The sequence below is a fragment of the Corvus kubaryi genome, unplaced genomic scaffold, assembly GCF_017639235.1.
Source record: "Corvus kubaryi isolate FWS band 111438036 unplaced genomic scaffold, C.kubaryi_AGA036_p1.0 37396, whole genome shotgun sequence".
NCBI classification, from domain to species: domain Eukaryota; kingdom Metazoa; phylum Chordata; class Aves; order Passeriformes; family Corvidae; genus Corvus; species Corvus kubaryi.
This window is the reverse complement of record NW_024581135.1, coordinates 3,136,826-3,156,343: the sequence shown is the minus strand read 5'-3', so window position 1 is coordinate 3,156,343 and position 19,518 is coordinate 3,136,826. Positions and strand designations below refer to the sequence as shown.

Genomic DNA, 19,518 nt, shown 5'->3' with positions numbered 1-19,518 from the left:
TGTGTGCCACGTAGAGATGGGAGTTTTCCCCCTGTTTGCCATAGGAGTGGCTGTAGGTTATAAAAGAGACACAGCAGAGACCTTGCAGGGCTGTGTGGGCATATTGGGGTGTTTGGTGGACAGCTACAAATGCTGACCTTTTAAGAGGGATCGTGTCTTTATATAGAAAACGTATATTTGTGGATGAGATAAAGGTAGGATTACAGTAAGGATTTTTTTGGCAGGAGTTTCCGTGATTGTATTTCTTAAGAAGATAGTTGATGGATTAAACGATCATCTGAGATTTTCGGAGTTTGTAAAGACTTTCAGATTTACCAATTCATCATCTCTTGTCTCCATCTAATTATTACAAATCTGTTGCCTCTAAATATTTGTTGCTGCTGGATATTGACTCATGTCCTGCCCTAGCTTTGTTCAAAGTATCTATCCCATTTTACAGTAAACAATCAAGAAAACATAAAATAGATTAAACTGTGATAAATGCCAAATGCAGGAAAATATCCTACTGAAAACTATGAGAATTCTTCATGCTTCTCTGCCTCCATTTTTTTCATTGATAAAATGAGTCTATTCACATTCACTTCTCCTATGACTTTTATTTTTTTGGTAGCAAACAGTCTAAGCCTGGACCTGCTGATGGCTTGTTCATGTCCTTTCTCCTTGTAGGGAGATGATGACTGAAATTTGGGAGGAGGTTTTGTTCTGGTCCTGCACAGGACACCCCCAATAATCCCACCCAATGCAACGGAGAGCATTATCGAAAGGTAGGAGAAAAATTTTAGAGGTTTTATTTTTCTATTGACCAGCATCAAGCAGCAGATGAAGACGAATGTCACATTTATCCTTGTGCCTAGAAGAGCAATACAAATGACTATTCAGCATTTCAGTTATCATTATTTTTTTTCCTTCATGCTCAAAGGGTCTTTTTAAGAGCCTTTCCCATGCTCTCATTTGGATTGTGACTCTAGGATTTATTTGATAGCTGATTAAATGCTTTGTGTTTTGTTGGTATGGACTCAGTGATATTTAGCAAGCAGCACGTAGCTTGAAAGACAAAGATTTTGAATTTTCTGGGTATTTGACTGATTTCAATGAGGATAGGTCTTCATCACGAGTCTGTTAGTATTGCCACGGCTTCACAAGCTGGATAGGAGCAGTTTGAATGTTCATACAAAGCAATAAAAAAAAAAATTACTCACTTTTTTTTAGCAGTGGTATTTGTCCATTTCTGCATTCCTGGAAAAAAAAAGGCTATAAGTAGCTCTTTTAGGAATGACTTTTGGTCTAGTTGTTATTTAGTGATAACATCAAATGCTTTTTATTTTTCCAAAATGCAAAATTAATGCTGCATTATTCTACTAGTGCTATTCCTGCAATGAAACAGAATCTCATCAAATCAAACTTTTTGGTCAGGAAGATTAAAGGAGAAGGCAGAGGGACAAACTTTCCTGTGAGTGTTGAGTTAGATGATCCATTGGCCTCAAAGAAATTGGGATCTACACTAGAGTAATCAAACCCAGAACTTCTCACGTGGATTTTCTATAGATTTTTGTTAATTCTTAAAATGTGGAATGATAATAATCCTCCTGTTCCTAAGGATTCTCTATCTACAATCCCCGTGGCGGTCATGTTACACTGGACTGAAGAGGTGTGGCTTGCATTGCCCATGTGGAAGTTCTAGGATAACTGCAGCTGGAATGAGCAGAGACACGCTCATTAATATATAAACTACTGTAACTATGCCTTGCGCTTCCTAGAAATTTCCTGCCTGCATCTTTAAGGAGAAGCCCAAGTTATTCAGCAAAAATATCTTTGTCAGTGCTTTGCTTTGGTTTGCAGTTGCAAAAATGTGCTTTTTCAAAATTCAGTGTATCAGTGCAGAAGAAACCTGTTGGTGCTCCATGTCTTTGGAAAAAGGGGTTGTGTCTAAGTCATTGGTGGGGTGTTACTGCATCCAGCCACCATCCTGGGCATCCACCAAATTTTGGTGAGACCATCTTGCTGCCGGCCCCCACCCTACCCCGCAGCCTCTGAGACATTCCTACAGCCGCTTTCCAGAGAAATCTCACGCCGGCAGGGTGACTCACATCAGAAGACATTCCAGAAAGAAGAATAATTATGCCGTTGCTGGAATTGATGTAATGGTGTTTTTCAGGATGCTTTAATAGACATGAGTGATGTTTTGGCAGGCAATCGAAATAACCCTGGATATCTGATTGCATTACTGACTGCTACCAAGGACGTCTCTGGGGAAAGGGACATTACTTAAGGTACTTTCTCCATATTTTTAACTTGCTGGAGCTAAGTTTTAGCGCAGTATAGGGCCCTTTTTCAGAAGACAGACATATTGGAGAGCTTAACCAAGACATATAACAAACCAAACTCTAAACATATACAGATTCCAAGAGACAGGCCTGTGTAAACAACATCATAATTCCCTGGGTTATGTGCTGTTTAAAATAACATTCAGCTATGCATTCACCTCAAAAGATTGCCACTTAACGGCGTTGTTTCTTTTTGTAATCTTTATTGTTTAGGTTTATTATGGCTCTCCTTTTTTCCCCCTTTAGAAAACATAAACAATTCCCTTGTTTGCCCTGCGAGCGGGATCCCTGTGTCCTGGCAGCGCCTCCTCTGCGCCATGGCCGGCCGAAAAGATAACAGCTAAAGACTGTGTTGAGCCTTCTCCCAGAAGTAAGCTTATTCTCCCTGCTCATATGTGTTTTACTACCATGTTCCTGAGGATGGTGTTTCTTGTTATTAATGATTACTACCAGTGTTTAAAGACATCGGTTGGAATCCTCTTGTTTAACACCCGCGCGATACCGCTGAGGCCTTCATTTAGGCCTTATACTAAAAAATGACAATAAAAGAAGCCCTGCACGCTGATGTCCCCGGGTTGTTTTGCAGAGCCCTGTCGTTTAGCTGCTCTCTGCAGGTAAATAGGTCTTTTTCTTGGTCTGGCACGTTGATAAGCCTTCACACTTGGCTGGGCTCGAGGTGCGTTTGTGCAAAGGCAGATTGTTTTAGTTAACATAATCAGTGAACTCACTGTTCTACCTGGATGTCTGGGAGAATTGCCAAGAGATTTCCCAACGTTTCAATCAGAGGCAGGGGCTATAAAGCTGTCAGTTTTCTTGTAGGCCAATTTGCCTTTGCCATGGTTCTAACGTTGTCCTCATTTATAAAGAAATCAGCCCAGGCCTTTTGGGGTAATATTTTATGCTGGTTTCAATTTGAAGAAGAATGATTTCTTCTTCTTTCTTCTTCCTTTTCTTTTTTTACTTTTTATTGTAGAGATGCATTTTTAAAAGCCATTTCCTGACATAGGGAAATGCCCCACTTTAAGATTCTGATACAATAGTAATTAAAAAAGGGATTAAATAATTAATTAATACTCCATTTTTGTTCCCAGCAGTGGAGCCGAGCTCCTTTCACATATTGTACCAGCCTCAAGTAAATCTGTTCTTAAACAAAGAAATGAAGCTACTTAGGTCAAATGTTCAGAGTGATCTTGGTCTGCCTACTAATTAGAATCAGAGATATGTTAAACTACCTGAAAATAATTCACTTTCATGGGGAAAAAAAGTATAACTACAAGTTTATGGTTTGCAGGTCATTGTCATCTACCCTACTTCCACCTACCGCAATAAATTCCCATGAAATATCTACTACTGAGTACTGAACTTGGGGATTTCTTTTTCCCAAGCCTTCAGTATTTACCACCTTGTGCCAGATTATGTCATGTAACCTTCAACAGTGTTGTGACTTTTTTTAGTGGATGGCATGCATGGAGCAGGGGACCATATCCGCTTGAAATTTCTTTGATGTTCCCCACAGGAAGTTTTTCAGGATTTGTCCAGTTGGATGTTTTTCAAGTATTTTATCATGTTCAGGGCCTAGGACAACTGTTGGCTATTTTTGCAAGCTGATGATGAGAAAGGTGGACACGTTCATTCTGCTTTGCAATGCCTCCAGCTGCAGGGAGTGGTGGTGGCAAGGGTGATGCTGAGTGCATGGTCCTGCGTCAGCCTGCAGGACAGGTACATGGTGCCATCAAACACATTTTGCAAGATCGTCCCCAGTAAGTCCATAATTTTGAAGTTTTGGGTTCCTGAGGGTCAGTGCATCAAGAACTTGATGCAATGAAGCAGGAGGATGGTCACCCTGGGAGATAGGAGAGATGGGGTAAGTTCAGGTTAACACTGGGGTTGTTCAGTCTGGAGAAGTCTCCAAGGAGATCCTAAAGCACTGTCCAGTACCTAAAGGTGCTACAACTGAGTAGTAGAGCTGGAGAGGGACTCTTTACAAGGGCCTGGAGTAACAGAACGAGGGCCTGGAGTGACAGAACAAGGAGGAGTGTCTTCAGACTGCAAGAGAGGCGATTTAGATGGGATATTAGGAAGAAATGCCTCCCTGTGAGGGTAGTGAAGCCCTGGCACAGGTCGCTCAGAGAAGCTGTGCCTGCCCCATCCCTGAAAGGCCAGGCTGGATGGGGCTCTGAGAATCCTGGTCTAATGGGAAACATCCCTGCCTATGGCAGGCAGGCTTGGAATGAGATGGTCTTTAAGGGTTGGGTCCCTTCCAACCCAAACCATTCTGGGATTCTACAATCACCTGTCATGGGAGGATTTCGCTCCTACCAGGAGCATATCAAGGCTTGATAAATTCACCTGTCGGAGGCTTCACACAGCTGATTTATTTGCCAAGACAGGTGGAGAGCTGCCCAGGCTTATCTCTGAGCAAAGTGGAATGAGAAGAGGCACATTAAAGAAGTTCTGCCTCTGATTGCAAAGACAAGAGCGCGACTGTTACAGCGCCGCAAATTAGCAGACGGTTTTAAACCAGCTCCCAAGCACTGAAATTAAAAGCACTTAATACAGGAATCATATTCTCTAGCTAAGGCACAACGGGACTCTGGTGAATTTAGTTTATAATGCTTCCGTGTTGTAACAGAAATTTGTCTTTTTGAGGCAATCAGGGGAGCCGCATTACAGCAGGACTTGCAAAGATTCGTGTTGGCGTCTGGTGGTAGCAAATGCATTAACTCTTTCATGTGAAACTCCTCTGCCAGTGCCATGGTTCCTTCTGTGCTGAGTTCAGTGGACCTCTGAGAAACAGTGTTCAGTTCCAGGTGAATAAGAGATAGGTAACAAAATCTGCCACACGTTCATTTCTTGAAGAGAAAAAAGGATTTTATAAAGGAATTCTATGTTGGACTGTTTCCTCTTGGAGTAATTGCAAATTACGCAAGTCAGCCTTTGGTGTTGTGGCTCAGCCACCAACCATATCCATGAACATTTAAATCAAGAATGCAATTTTTGGAGGATTATTATTGTCAAGAAGAAATGAAATTGTCCTATATTAATTAACATTTTCCTTATGCAAAGTGATATAGACATATAGGCATAGAATCCCAGAATGGTTTGGGTTGGAAGGGGCCTTAAAGATCCTTTCATTCCACTCCCTGTCATGGTCAGGGGCACCTTCCCCTATCCCAGGTTGCTCCAAGCCCTGTCCAAGCTGGCCTTGGACAGTTCCAGGGATTCAGAGGCAGCCACAGCTTCTCTGGGCAACTTGTGCCAGGGCCTCACTGCCCACACAGAGAAAAATTTCTTCCTAATATCCAATCTAAACCTATTCTTTTTCAGTCTGAAGACACTCCCCCTTGTTCTGTCACTCCAAACCCTTGTAAGCAGTCTGTCTCCATCTTTCTTGTCAGGTCCCTCCAGGTACTGGAAGGCCACAATCAGGTCACCCCAAAACCTTCTCTTCTTCAGGCTGAAGAATCCCAATTCTCTCAGCCTTTCCTCATAGGAGAGACTGTCAGCCTTTTTTCCCTTTCTCTCAAACGTTGGCAAACACACCACAATACCCCGCATTGTAATGAGATAGCAGAGGAGCTGGCTGCCATGCTCATTACTGTTTCATTACTTGGTGATCAGGAGAGCTTTTTTCCATCAGTGCCTGATTTCTGTGTTATCAGGAAAAGGGCAAGATCTTTGATGTTTTGTAACATTCTTCAGCGCTACTAGAAAACTTGTTGTTTTCTTCCTTTTCAAGGATAAATCAGTGGTTTATAATTGATCTATAGCAGATCTTTCAGATTTAACCTAGGGTCATGTATAAAATATTAAATAGAGCCATTATAGGGGCTATGCTTTTTTAAAAAAACTGTATGGGTGTTAGCCTTTACATCCTAGACAAACTCCAACTCGGGTAATTAATTTTTTTCCTACATTCATTTTCCATGCAATTTTAATTGGGTACAATATTTTTCACTTCCTGTACAAAGTAATAGTGCATTTTCCTGTGCTGTGAAAGAGTTAATACATGCTGAGCTGGAGGTTGCTGCACTTCAGTAGTAAGTGAATCTGCTACGTATGTTTGAAGAAACCAGCACAGAAAAATGCCAAATCCTCTTGAAATAAGGTACCAAATTTGTCAGATGTTTTGGCATGCTGTAAAAGTTTAAAATTACATTAGTGGCATCCAAGTTATCACACACATATCCTAAAAAGCAGATTTTTTGTAGTGTTCAAATATTCAGCATGCGGCTCATCAGATTGCGTTAACCACCACTACAAAAGGGAAAGGAATCAATACGTATGTAAATGTAATTCTGGTTTAAAAATCTATTTTGGGTTTTACTGTTGCCATGCTAAAAGGCATTGTAAACTGCAACAGACCCATTTCCTACGGGTTGGCTTCCCTCTGCCACCGGAGCAAGTGGAGCACGTGGCTCTCCAGAAGAGGACAGCAGTGAAATGAGGGCTGGTGTTAATCATTTCCAGGAGATCTTGTTCCACGTTGAGGAGGTGCCTAGAGATGTAACATGTTCGAGAGGTTTTCCTGGACTTTGGAAATCACATAGATTGTTTAAACATTTATTATGGATTGCATAGCATGGGCAAAACATACTTTGGTTTTTGGATTAGGCAACAAATGTTGTCATTAACACCAGACTCTGTCTGATTTAAGAAATCTGAGTCAGTTATCTGAGGCTGTGAGATCCATTAGCAAATTTTTCTCCATCTGTAGAAGATCATACAGGTCACCTAGAATTATATTTTCTATTTTTCTAATCTGGAAGATGCAACCCGATTCAAAATATTCACAAAGTCTGAAGTTATATGTACAAAAAAGAGCAGACAAATAACATTTTCCCCAAGCAGTGGTCCTTGAAGTTGTTTACATTCATCTATATCAATAAAATCAAAAGCCGGGTGTTCTTCCTCATTCTCTCCTTTGTATATTGTATTTGTTTCCTTTGAAATGAGTTGGCACTGAAGAGAATAATGATTGAAATCCCAAAGGTGACAGAATCTGACCCTGACAAGGGCTGAGAAGTTTGTCTGAGCACAGCAAGGGAGTGAGACCCGGGAAGCGCTCAGGGGACAACAGTCACCCCAAGAGTGAAGTGCAGAAGGGTGTGGCAAGGATGGGAGCTGCCCTTGGGTAGCCCCAAAAGATGTTAATTGCTCCAAGATGACATTTCCCCTATTAAAATTTGCTCACTGTGATGCCAGGTACAGAAACCTCAAAAAAAAAATCTTCACAAAAGCGAAGAACGTGAGGGGAGTTTTGGATTGGTTTGCTAACAGATGCCTGGGGGGATCAGAAAGGCCATGTGGACAGACATAAGGATTTAAACCAATTTAGGAGATAAAGAGGAGGTGAGAGAAGGCAGAGGTGAGACAGAACAGAGGCTGCCTGGTTAAGTAGTGGGGTTAGGGAGAAAGAGTCCTGGCTCATGAAGGTACCTCATTGAAGGAGAGGTTCACTCCCAGTCCTCCAACAAAGCATTTGCCCACAGCGCAGTTTTGCCCAGGAATTCATATTAAAATGCAAAGCATTTTGTAGAAACAAAATCTCAGTGAAGAAACTTTTGTGCATTAAGTACAGGCATGTTATCAACAGGGAAAGTTATTCATAAAAATATGATCAGAGAATATTCTGCCTTTTAAATTCATCATTGAATAGCCACAGTGGAGTTTTGGTTTGTTTATGCTGAGCACCCAAAGAGAGGTCCTCCAGAATATTTGAGGATAATTTGTGGGGATTTTTGCTTCATCTGTACCTTTCCTCTTGGAATTTAGTTTTCTTGCTGTAATCTGAGTGCCACTTTAGGTCAGTCAGAAATATTTATTACTTTATTAGAGGGAACTACCTTTACTGCTCCTGCAGCAAGGTTTTTGGGAATCAGCCCAAAACCATCATGAGGAATGCTGTACTTTGTGGACTAAAGCAATGTAAATGCAATTATACACAATTATGCAATTTTATCCTTGTGTTTAAGACAGTAACAAACATTCTAGCTTTATGGGGGCTTCGTGTGCTCTTGCACGCTCAGTGATGCATTATGGCACATGCCAGCACACTGTGAAATGCCACACCACGGCACATGACACCGAGTTCCCCAGGAGTGTTCAGGAGATGGTTTGGTGTGGAGAGCAGCTGTGCAGAGCTGTACACTGTTGGTCTTTCAATATCAATATTCCCATGTGGAAATGAGTGAGGAGATCCACCGTTTTCAGGTGACTCTGGGAGGACAGCAAGAAATAGGTCTGTGTTATCTCCAGGTTAGCATTGGTATAGAAAAGTATTAGAGAGAGGAATGTTCAGTACCCAGTAAAGAGAAAGGGAAACTCTGTGTCCTCAGGATCTCCCTTTTCTCCCCACATGATTTGCAGGTGGAGTAAAGGCAATGCAGCAAGGAGGGGGCTGATGATTTCTCATCTCATGCTTTTACCACTGGGATATATTTCCTCTTTATCTTTCCCCTCCCTCTACCCCAAATGCCAGACAATGATGCTTTTTTTCTCATTCTCTTTTGAAACATTGATGTAGAAGGTTTGGAAAACCAAAATTTTTAATATGAAGCAATAGCCCCGTAGAACTCATTAAATATAACATTTATTTTTTTCTCTCCATTTTTATTTGGAACTAAAAATATTTATTTCCACTTCTATTGCTGTATCCCATCTCCAAATTTACAATCTTTCAACTACTCTATGACTCCATTGTGACTCTATCCAATGATTAATGTGGGATTAATAACTTTGTCCAGTGAATGTTGGTGTAAAGGAGTGACTGCTACTGACTGTGCCCCTGTTAATGACATGTTTCTATTGGTTTGGAGAGCAAATTATTGTGTGCCTCACCTACTCAGAAACAGCTGTTCCAAGGAAAGACAGAGTATTAGACTGTATCTTCAGGAACAATCTGTTTTCTGTCTGTAATTAATATGTTCCGGATTGTTTGGCTACTTTGGTCAGTGCATCACAAACTGGGCTATTATGCTCAAAGCTACTTTTGGGACATCCAGTTACAGCTTCTTCTGAAAGCATTGAGAGCAACCCCTGTAAATCACTGTGGGTTTGAGTAAGTATCCAGCTTTGCCTAAACCATGCCAGGTTTCTGTAAGAAGTGATGAGCTATCACTGGGTAAAAAAAAAAAATGTATCCTTGATTCACACCTCGCTGGTATAAATCCTGCTCCAATTTTAAAAGCACCTTGTTATAACAGTGTTGGACAGAGGAATTCTTGAGGCTAGGTGACATTTGCAGCCTATGATACTGGTGTATCTGTGCTGTGTATCCATCAACATTTGGCATTTAAGAAAATCTGCTCATCCTCGCATCGCCTGTTAAACACTCACTCTATTAGCAAAAAAAAAAAAAAAAAAGAGGAAAGTGAAAAAGAAGAAAATAATCCTCTTTGCATTTGAGTTTTAACAAGCAAAAAAGGGGTCAGTGTGACCACAACAGCGTGAAATCAGCCCCAAATGACCTCAGGAACATGTACACCTTGAAGCCAAAGGTGGGTTGAAATGACTTATTTTTTGTCCACGAATTCATGCTGGAATAACTTGCTCTCTTTAGTGTGCACAGCTGTATTATCCCGGGGCAGTTTTTGGCTTGGTGTGAATTTACACATCTGTCAGATCGCTTGGAGATCCATAGGCAAGATGTAGAGCTCGGGAACATTGTGTGGATTTGGGATGTTTCCTGTAGGAGCTGGGAAGCGATGAAGAACAAAAGGCTCGCCTTCTCTCCTCCCTACCCATCACCCTCCGCTCCAAGGAACAGGACAAAAGCATGTCTGTTCACAGGTGATTTTAGGCTCTGCTTCAAGATTTCATTCTTAATTCAAACCCACATTTTTTAGTTCAGAACTGCTAATTTAAAACTGCTTGTGCAGTCCCTCCAGTTTATTCCAAATAGTGGTCCCCAAGGGGTGTTTAAATCTGTGTTAAGCACCAGAGGTTTGTCTGGTTTTTTGGAAGCATAAACTGAGCATCAGACTATGAATACTGAAAGCTAATCTAGGGATTCAACCATGGATCAAATTCCTTTTCTTCTCCTAGTTTCTTTTCTCTTCATGAAAGGAGATGATGGTCTCTCCTCCAGGTGAAAGGTAATAGGACAAGAGGAAATGGCCTCAAATTGTGCCAGGGGATGTTTAGGTTGGACATTAGGGAAGATTTCTTCACCAAAAGCATTGTCATGCCCTGGCACGGCTGCCCAGGGCAGTAGTGGAGTACCCATCCCTGAAGGGATTTAAAAGCCATGTGGATGTGGCACTTGGGGACATGGTTAATAGTGGGCTTGACAGTGCTGGGGGAATGGCTGGACTCGATAAACTTAGAGGTCTTTCCTAACCTAAATGATTCTATAATTTTATTCTATAATTATATATTTCTTTAGTCATTTCTATCTTGTCTTTTTTCCTGCACTACCGTTCACAGTTGCTCAGCTCCCTAATTTTCTCTGTCTTCTAAACCAAGGGAATTTCCCCTGATTTCTCAAGGCACTCTGCTTTGTGCATGATCCTGATTTCATCTCCAGAGCTCTTCAAACCTTCCAGTGCTGTGCCATGGCCTGAGCTGGAGCCTTGCAACCACTCAATTCCTGCACCTGCCTCTGCTACCAGCTTCCCAGGTGTCCTTTGGAATATTCTAATTTATTCCCTATATGGTGCTTTTACACCACTCTGGCCTCTAACTTACATCTGAAATTGCTGCCATGTATTTTAATGTATAATGAATTTTGAGATGCAGTTTCTCTGCTACATAAAATACAGTTGCATCGTTCATGAAGCAAAATATTTTTTTAATTCATATCCCTGGGATAAGCCAAAAAAACATAATTTTTCTTTAATTTTTATAGAGGGAGAGTAAACACAGTAGAGCTGGAGAGGGTTTTCTTGTTTGCAGAGCCCCATTGCAGCATTTGGGGCTGTGTCGAGTGTGTTGGTGAAGCGAGAGGCGAGGCGGATGTGCTCGCTTGGATTGGTTTTGGGGGAGGTTGTGCGTAGCTTGCAGTGGAGCTGGCACAGCTTCCAGGCCTGGGGTTAAGTTGCTCAGTTTGGTTCAATTGGTAATTAATAAGAGCGATGGCCAATTTGGCTTTATACCATGTGTCTGTCTGTGTGGAACCTGGCACACGCAATCCTCCTTCCTACCCAGTATGATGGTCAGTGTATTTTTCGGCATTCTGGGAACTGGGAAGCGTACGGAGTATTTGGTGAAGGGGAATAATCCTTCTGGCCCCTGACACAGGTTTAAAATGGTGGTTAAATGTGACTTTCAAAACATTTCTGGAGTGCTGTTGTAGGCTCACCTCCGACAGCTTCCAGATTTCAGCAGACAGGTCCCTCACAGTTTCAGGGCAGCATCACAGCAGTTGGGTTGTCTTGTAAACCCAGAAGGGGCCACCAACATTTTGGTGCAAGACTTCCCCCCACACCCCTCCAAAGAGGAACATCTGCTCCTTAGCATGCTGCTCATTTCCATGGCAGGACTCCAGTTGCTCTTCCAACGCGGAGCTCGGCAATAGTAGTGCTGGTGTCTGAGCTCTGGAACAAACCAAGTGGTTTGCGTGTGCTTTTGTGTGCCATGAGTTATTTCTACTGTGTGCTTATTTATAATAATGGGCATTCATTATTATGAGGGAGCTTTTTTTGCTCAGGAATCATCACAGTACACACTGTAAATGCATCTTGACAATAGTTTGCGTTTGTAGATTATGGACTCATAATACGTATTTATTTGTGTGTATAAAACCGTAATACCAAATGCATAGTAAAAAAAAAAAAAAAAGAAAGAAAACCAACCCAAAAACAAACCTTAGGAAATTACATGAACAGTAGTTCCATTTAAAATATCATATCTTGGCCAATTTTGTTATGTCCAAATATCCTAGTCACATTGTAGACTAACAGCCTGCCAAATTTCACTTAAAAGCACAGCCAATTTTTAAGTTACAGAAGCACAAAGAGCAGTGGAATGTTCTTTTTTAGGACTCCTCTAACTTAAACAAAAATTATAAGGTTTTTATTGTTTTGCTTAAATCCAAGGGAAAAAAAAATTTGCTGCAACTCAGCCTGAATCTCACTGCAGAGTTCAGCATTTGGCTGTCCTACACGAGCAGAGTGTGCTACTTAAAACAAGTTGATTTGCTCCTTAGAAGTTCAAAGCCCATGCAAAAGCAAATCTATTAGTAAATATGAGGCAGTCAGAGGAATTTTTATTAATGGAATCTAGCTTTATTTATTTATTCCCACCCCCCCTCCAAGCAGAGCAGTTCTCCCATTGGACTATTAACTAGAGATATTTTCCCTGCTGACTGCTGCTCTGAATTGGGGTCTTTTTAGAGGCTTTATCTTGCTCTTTTCAGATTGTAACAGGATACACTGTCTCACTCCCAGTGCAATAAAGAGAAAGTTTAAAATAACCTGAAGTAAGAAACACTGACTTTTTTTTTTTTTTTGCTCCTAGCTGTGATGATCAGGAACTAGTATTAAAATACCTTAAAGGAAAGAAAATAATATTCAAATTGTGGACATAACCCCAAATGTTGCATGAAAGAATTGTGATTGTGGGGTGGGTTGTTTTTTTTTTTAATTTTAACTAAGGTTTTGTTGTCAGGAAGGAAAAAACCTCACTTTTAAGATTTCTCATCTAAATACTAAAAATCATTTTCCACTGGCATCAAAGGAACAAATGCATGGATTCATTAGAATAATTACAAGAAAAAAAAAAAAAGGAGGAAAATGGAACCAGTGTGTTAAAATCTCCATTTTAGCTCTGTATACTGCCTGCCATGCGGGGGGAAAACAGTTAATTAGGACAGCAAAAGACAGCACAGACAGAAAATGTGCTGTGTGACAAAGGTGGCAGAACTCGCCAAAGATTCGGATTGAAGGAGGAAGTTACAACCACCCCTGTAAAATGGCTTAAAAAATAATGAATACATGTACTAAAAAAATTTTTAAAACGTATCTTTAAAAGCCCCCCTAGCAATCCCCCACCACTTGGTTAGGATATTTCCGAAAGGTTACGGCTGTAAAATAGTATTTATTTCTCTGCGCTGCGCAGGCGGCTGCTGCTCCCTCGGCGCTCCCCGCGCCGCCTCCAGCCCCGCGCCCCGATCCCATTCCCGTTCCTTATTCCCAGAGCAGCTCCCAGCCCGCGTGGCCAATCGGGGCGGCAGCGCCGGCCCAGGACCGAGCTTGGTGCTGAGCTCCAAATGTGATTCCAGCCCTGACAGGGGGATTATAGGAAACAGATGACTTACGCTTCTAATTTGTGGCCTTAAATTGCAAACAGAATTTCAGGAGTCGAGCGGAGTAATAAATGGCAATAGAGAAAGCCACACACAGCCAAATCAGTATGTGGTGGTTGTAGGTTAAACTAAATAGGAAGAGACAGGTTATGATGGTTTAGTGTATTACAGAGAAGAAAGTCTTAAATTACTGGTGCTGAGAGGTATTGCGCTGTGGCAGACAGTATTGCATTGTGTAGTCTGCAGATATCACAAGCAGAACAATAAAAAAGCAGGTTTAGCATAAAACCTGTTGCTGGACAAATCTTTTTTTCCTTCCCCTCGAAATGGAAGCGGTGTTTTATGTTTGTTTTGACCTTAACTATATGCTTGCCCCTTAACATCTGTTTTCTACTGTTGCAGTTTTTCACACCAAATTAACTGTCAGGGCTTCAGATAAAATAAAGTTGAAAATACCTCCAAATTTTTTTTTTTTTGGTGGCTTTCAAGACTAGAAGAGTGTCCTGTTACTCTTCCCGTCCTTATCTCCCACAGGCATAAAATATATTCTGTTAAACATTTTCAAACTGTTAAAATTAGAGTGGCAGATTTTAAACTTTCTTCCTTCTTTTTTTCCTCCCCTTTTTGCTGATGGCATCTCTGCCAGCCGCTGCTTTTTGTGCAGTGGCATCAGAGTGTGTTTTGAGGAGGTTTTTACTCTTTCCCGCTGGATCTGCTGACTTCTTTTGTTATCATTTGTAGCTCCTGGTTCTGAAAAGCTTTGGCGTGTTTATTTAATGGTGATTTGTATCAAAAGCTTGCTCCACGGTGTTAATTGGTGCATGCTCCTTGTAAGCCTTAAATGATAAAGATATATTCTTAGACCCCAGAGTGGTTTCAGCTCTGATATGCCAGTGACTAATGTGGGATTTGCTTTTTTTTTTCATCCAGTACAAGAGGGAAGGAGAGATGAGGAATATGCTTAAAGGTCTGGAGGAATAGCTGGTACCACAAAGGCATATGTCAATTGTTAGTATTTCTTAAGCCTCTTAATTTGAAGATGTATTTTTTAAAATGAAATGAGTCTTGTCTTTAACAATATGTGATCTCTGGAGCCTCTGGAAGCTGTTAGAAAAACATTCCCATTACACACTGAGTAACGTGCCAGTATTATCCTACCACCCAGATAATATTGCCCTAAAATGACAACTGGCCAGACCTCCAAAGAGCATTAACTCAAAGGTTTAAAACAAGAGAGGAGAAATAAACCTTTGGCTCCCCAGTGCTTTGCATTCCTGTGCTGTGCAGGACCCTAATCTGTGCAACCTGTAGTCTCCATCCTGGTGATTTCCCCCTCGAAGGAACCCTTTAGTGATTCAGGGCATTGTATCAGGGCCAGCGTTGACGTTTCATTCTAGGCAGCGGAGCCTGCCTGCATTTGAATGAACATAACTGTTATTATTGCAAAATGATTATTGTTTTAAGCGGGTCTTTTGATTATCATTGAAAATGACTGGCTAAATACATTTTGATTAATCACTTGCAAAAATTATGCTTGTTAGAGCTGTTTTATATTCTCAGTCGCTGTGCTCTCACTGTAGGTTGTAGCTATTTCTTTACAGCTGAAGATTTTTTCCCTTTAAGTCACCTGGTGAGAAAGGAAAACAAATCTTAGTTGAAAGCTTTTGTCTGTGAGACAGACTCCTCTTTTCATCCCTATGTCCTTTAAAAAAATGCTCAATTATTGTCTGTGCCATGGAGGAAAGAATGGGGCCTACACAGGACCTGAACCTTTTCAGACAGGAGATGGCTTTTGTTTTTGCACCCCATCAACACTGCTCACCTAATTAAATCTGATATCTCTGGCTGAAGCAAAATGATTTGTTAATAGTTCTTTGGGAATTTCCTTAATGAGTTTAGATGTCTTTTGTATGGTACATGTGGGGGTATTTTGCAAATGGAGCTGAAAAAGAAGAAAAAAAAAAAAGAAAGAAAAATGGGGCAAAGAGAGAGGAGAAAGAGCACCAAAGCGAGGAGCAAGGTGTGGGCTGACGGCGGGTCCTGGTGGGCTGCCGCCAGTCATTAGCCGGGAACACGCGGTAGCGGTGCCGGGGAAGAGCCCTCCCCATCCCACACAGCCAGGGACATCTGTCAGGGACTCGGATATTACACCTTGATCAGGCCGAGACAGTGACACCATTTTCTTTAACAAACACCAGCAGCTTTTCTTTCTCCTTTATTTTAACATTTCTCAGGGGTTGGATTCCCTTTCTTCTCCTGCTCTGCTGAGAGTAAAAGGAGCTTGTTAACTTGCTTAGATATTTTGACTGCTGATGCACTTTGGCCACTTGCCTGTGGTAACAGTGTCAAAGCATTACTTGGGATAATTGCTATATTTGCAGTCTGAAGAGTGCTCTGACTTAGTGTTCAAGCTGCTGAATAAAAAAGAAATTGTCATTTTGGAAGAAATCTGTGAATTACCCTCCCAGTTAAAAAAGCGCACAATTTTCAAAATGTCTTTTCCCCTTGTGTTCAAGCATAATGTTATTCAGATAATTAACATTTTAATAACTCGCTTAAAATATGAGAGCGGCTTAAAAGGCTCTGGTTTCAGTAGGGTTTTGTTTTGTTTTTATTTTTAGCTTTGGGGATTAACCACTATGGGGCTCTATTTCTTCATTCTGTGCATACCCAAAAGTACCCACTGGTCCATAAAAACACCGTGAGCTTCCAGCTTGGGCTTTTCAAAGGATGCAGGATCCAGCTCAGAGTTTTCACCAAGTTTACTTGTCTTCCTAGTTTCACACTTTGAACTAATACTGTAAAATACCAGTGTTCTTGTAATTATGAAATAACTGGGATATTAAAAATATTAGGTTGTCAATTGTGGCTCAAGCCATACAGTATATGGATAGCCCATGACAATTTTTTGATGGCCCTTCATTTAGTAACTATGTGAATAATTTATAGGTGCTCTTATGGCATCCATTTTCCACGTGGAAGTCGAGACTATAATGGAACTTAATTGTATGAATGCTCCATAAGAAATGGCACCTTTAAACGATATTTGTTACGCATTACACCTTTCTGAAAGGTTTGTGTGTCCCACTTGTTGTGCAATCTTTTTCTTTGAGAGATTAGAACAGATACCACGGACAGGCTTTGGTCTAGGAGAAAGTCCAGATTTCTTCTAGACTCACTGGATGTCCTTGAGCTTCCCCTGATCCACCTCCAGCGGAGGCACATGGCAGGATCTGGTTGGGACAAGGGGTTTCAATCCAAGGACCGTGGATTCCAGATCAAGTCAACACTGCCACCAGCAGCTCAGGGCAAAGGCAGGAGAAGATGAGCCAAGCACACGTTGCTTCTTGTGGCCCCTTTATTGTCAAGTTCGCCCCAAAACTCTAAAACAGAAAGTAAAGAGAACAGAATGATATATTCTGATAGTCGGAATTGTGCTTCAAATCCTACTTATCTGGATTCACACTTTTAAAATTGCACTGGATCACGGTATCACAGCACCCAGGCAATTGTTGAATCATGGCATCCCACAATGGTTTGGTTGGAAGGAACCTTGAAGACCATCTTGTTACAACCCTCTTGCCAAGGACAAGGCCACCTTCCAATGGACCAGCTTGCTCCAAGCCTGGCCTTGAACACTTCCAGGGATGGGGAGTTTAGCAGGCTAAACCTGCTGGGAAATCCATCATTTAATATAATCTAAAGGACATCCAGCAGGAGAAACAGAACGATGAAAGGCTTGAGTGAACCTTTCCAATGCCCATCCTCAAGGCCAAGTTAATCAGCCTAGAAATTACTGGTTATCATCAGCCTGGCCGCTGATCCTCGCTTACCTGTGTTCAGTTTCAGTCCTCCTACATCTGGCTCCTGTCGTTTTATGGCACACTGATAAAAAGCTATTGATTCAATCAAAATTATGCAGCCAGGACAGTGCTTGGCCCCAGGAAATCTTGCAGGGAAGCACCTAGCAAAATTACTCATCCTGCATTTTTTCTGTTGCTCGTGGGCTTCAGCACTTGCCCACTCTAATGCAAAGTGAAGCATACTTTGTTCTACTGCCTCCAGATACCTTGTGTGGCTGCCTGATGCACTCTGATGTGCACTTCACCTGGCATTTGGAAGTATTTATTTAACACAGGCATGATTACTTCTCTTGCGGTGTTAATTCTGAAAAACGCTGAGCTCTTCCAAAAAGTGCTGATTGCTCTCCTGACAGACAAGGTGGCAAAGGGGAAAGGTGCAGGGTCCCAGATGATATGGCCCGAGGCTGTTGGTGGGGAGGGTTTAATGTGCATGACAAATTTGCTGCTAACAAAATTGTTCAGGGGCCAGATTTTACTCTGGGTTATGTGGATTTGAATTTGCAGCGCTTCCAGAGGGTTCATCTGTTACTGGAAATTTCAAAGGTGGGGTAGGTCAGAATCTGCCTGTCTGTGTTTGGGGTGTATTCTGCTCAGGGAGAGAAACACTGCCCATTTTAACTCTTTCTTTACTTAATTATTCCCTTATACTTACCTTTTTCCTTTTAAAAGAGCTCTTTTCATTTTAGTTTTTTTAAATTTCAATTGCCTATCCTGATAATTTACAAACTACTTCTGCATTAAAAAATAAAAGCAAACCAAAACTACCCCATTAAAAGAAAAAACAAACCACCCTTCCAAACACAAAAAATCCCCAAAGTTGAATAGTATGAAAGCAAAGCTCCTTTCTGTTCGGGTAGGATCACCAGGGCTGGGATAAGCCCCTTGCAATATTATACATATTTGAAACATGAGAGCTATTGTTTTGAAGCTTTACTATGTTATTGCCCTGCTTGTCTGAGTAAGAAGCGTGTATCTCTGGTGGATGGAGGTTAGCTAAGTAAGTCATGCATAGATGGAATTTATTAAGTTTGCATGGTAGTGACAGCTGTGAGTGGGAACAGTAACTCTGAACGTGCCAGGGCTGAGAAAGGGAAGGAATTTTCATATGTGTCTTAAAGGAAAATGGTGGGGTAATGGTGAGAGCTCTTCTAATCACTCCATCTCATTACCAAGGGAGAAAGTCACCGAAATTATTTTTAAAGTGTAATAGTCTGGCAGAGAGCTGCCTTTGGGCAAGCTCACCAGGCAGATGAGGACAGGGAAGAGTCGGGTTCTGTTGAGAACCACTGAAAATCGTCAGTTTAATACAAATCCATTCAAAAGGAGTTATAAATATACATCAGTGCAATGTAGGAACTAGTTAAGTTATCTGTTAAATTGGCTAAAAATATTTTTTAAATATAGAATTCACCCCCAAATCACTTCCTAACCATCTCATCTTCAGGAGCTTCTCGTGGAAACACTTTTTTTCCCTTTCTTTATTTTGCATTCCCTCTCTGCCTCCTGAGATGAAACTCACCTTTGCTGCTGGATCATTAAAATGGCAGCTGTCACTTAGAGGGAGACAAATTCCAGTTGCTGGGGCTGATCCTGGCAGGGCTGTGTATGCAGAGAAAGGTCAGCCTGGCTTGTGAGAGCCAGGGATGGGCTGCCTGGGGAGCAGAGCAGACCCAGGCAGGGACAGAGGAGAAACGGTGGAAAAGGGGAAAATATTTATTAATGACACACCTGATATTAAGCCAGCTCATCCTGCTGGTTTATTGCTGTGGTTGTGGTGAATCAGACAAGCAACAGAACCCGTCTGGAGCAGGGATGCTCCAACCCAAAAATAGCGAGAGGAGCTATCTCCTGCCTCCCAATGCTGCCTGGAGCAGCTCCAGGGCAGAACATCCTGACACGGCTTTTTAATGCCCCTTTGAAACCCAAGATCCATCTCTGGCACCTGTGGGGCTACCAAAATGTGAGGTGATCCCTCTGCGCCTCCTTTGCCACCCCTTTGTGCCCTTCCTCCTCTTGCTGCACCTGGCTGCACCTGGGAGCCCATCCCTCTACACTGTACATATCAGAAATGCCACAGGATGGGCAA

At 41.7% G+C, this 19,518-nt stretch overlaps 1 long non-coding RNA gene across 1 annotated transcript in view; it reads left to right on the top strand.

The window, feature by feature from the left end:
• The first annotated feature begins 386 nt into the window (after positions 1-386).
• Positions 387-19,518, top strand: part of LOC121670815 — a 70,723-nt gene continuing 51,591 nt past the window's right edge. The window contains exons 1-2 of the long non-coding RNA XR_006018286.1: positions 387-764; positions 2,571-2,694. This is a non-coding gene — a long non-coding RNA (uncharacterized LOC121670815). The remainder of the gene's footprint in view (positions 765-2,570; positions 2,695-19,518) is intronic.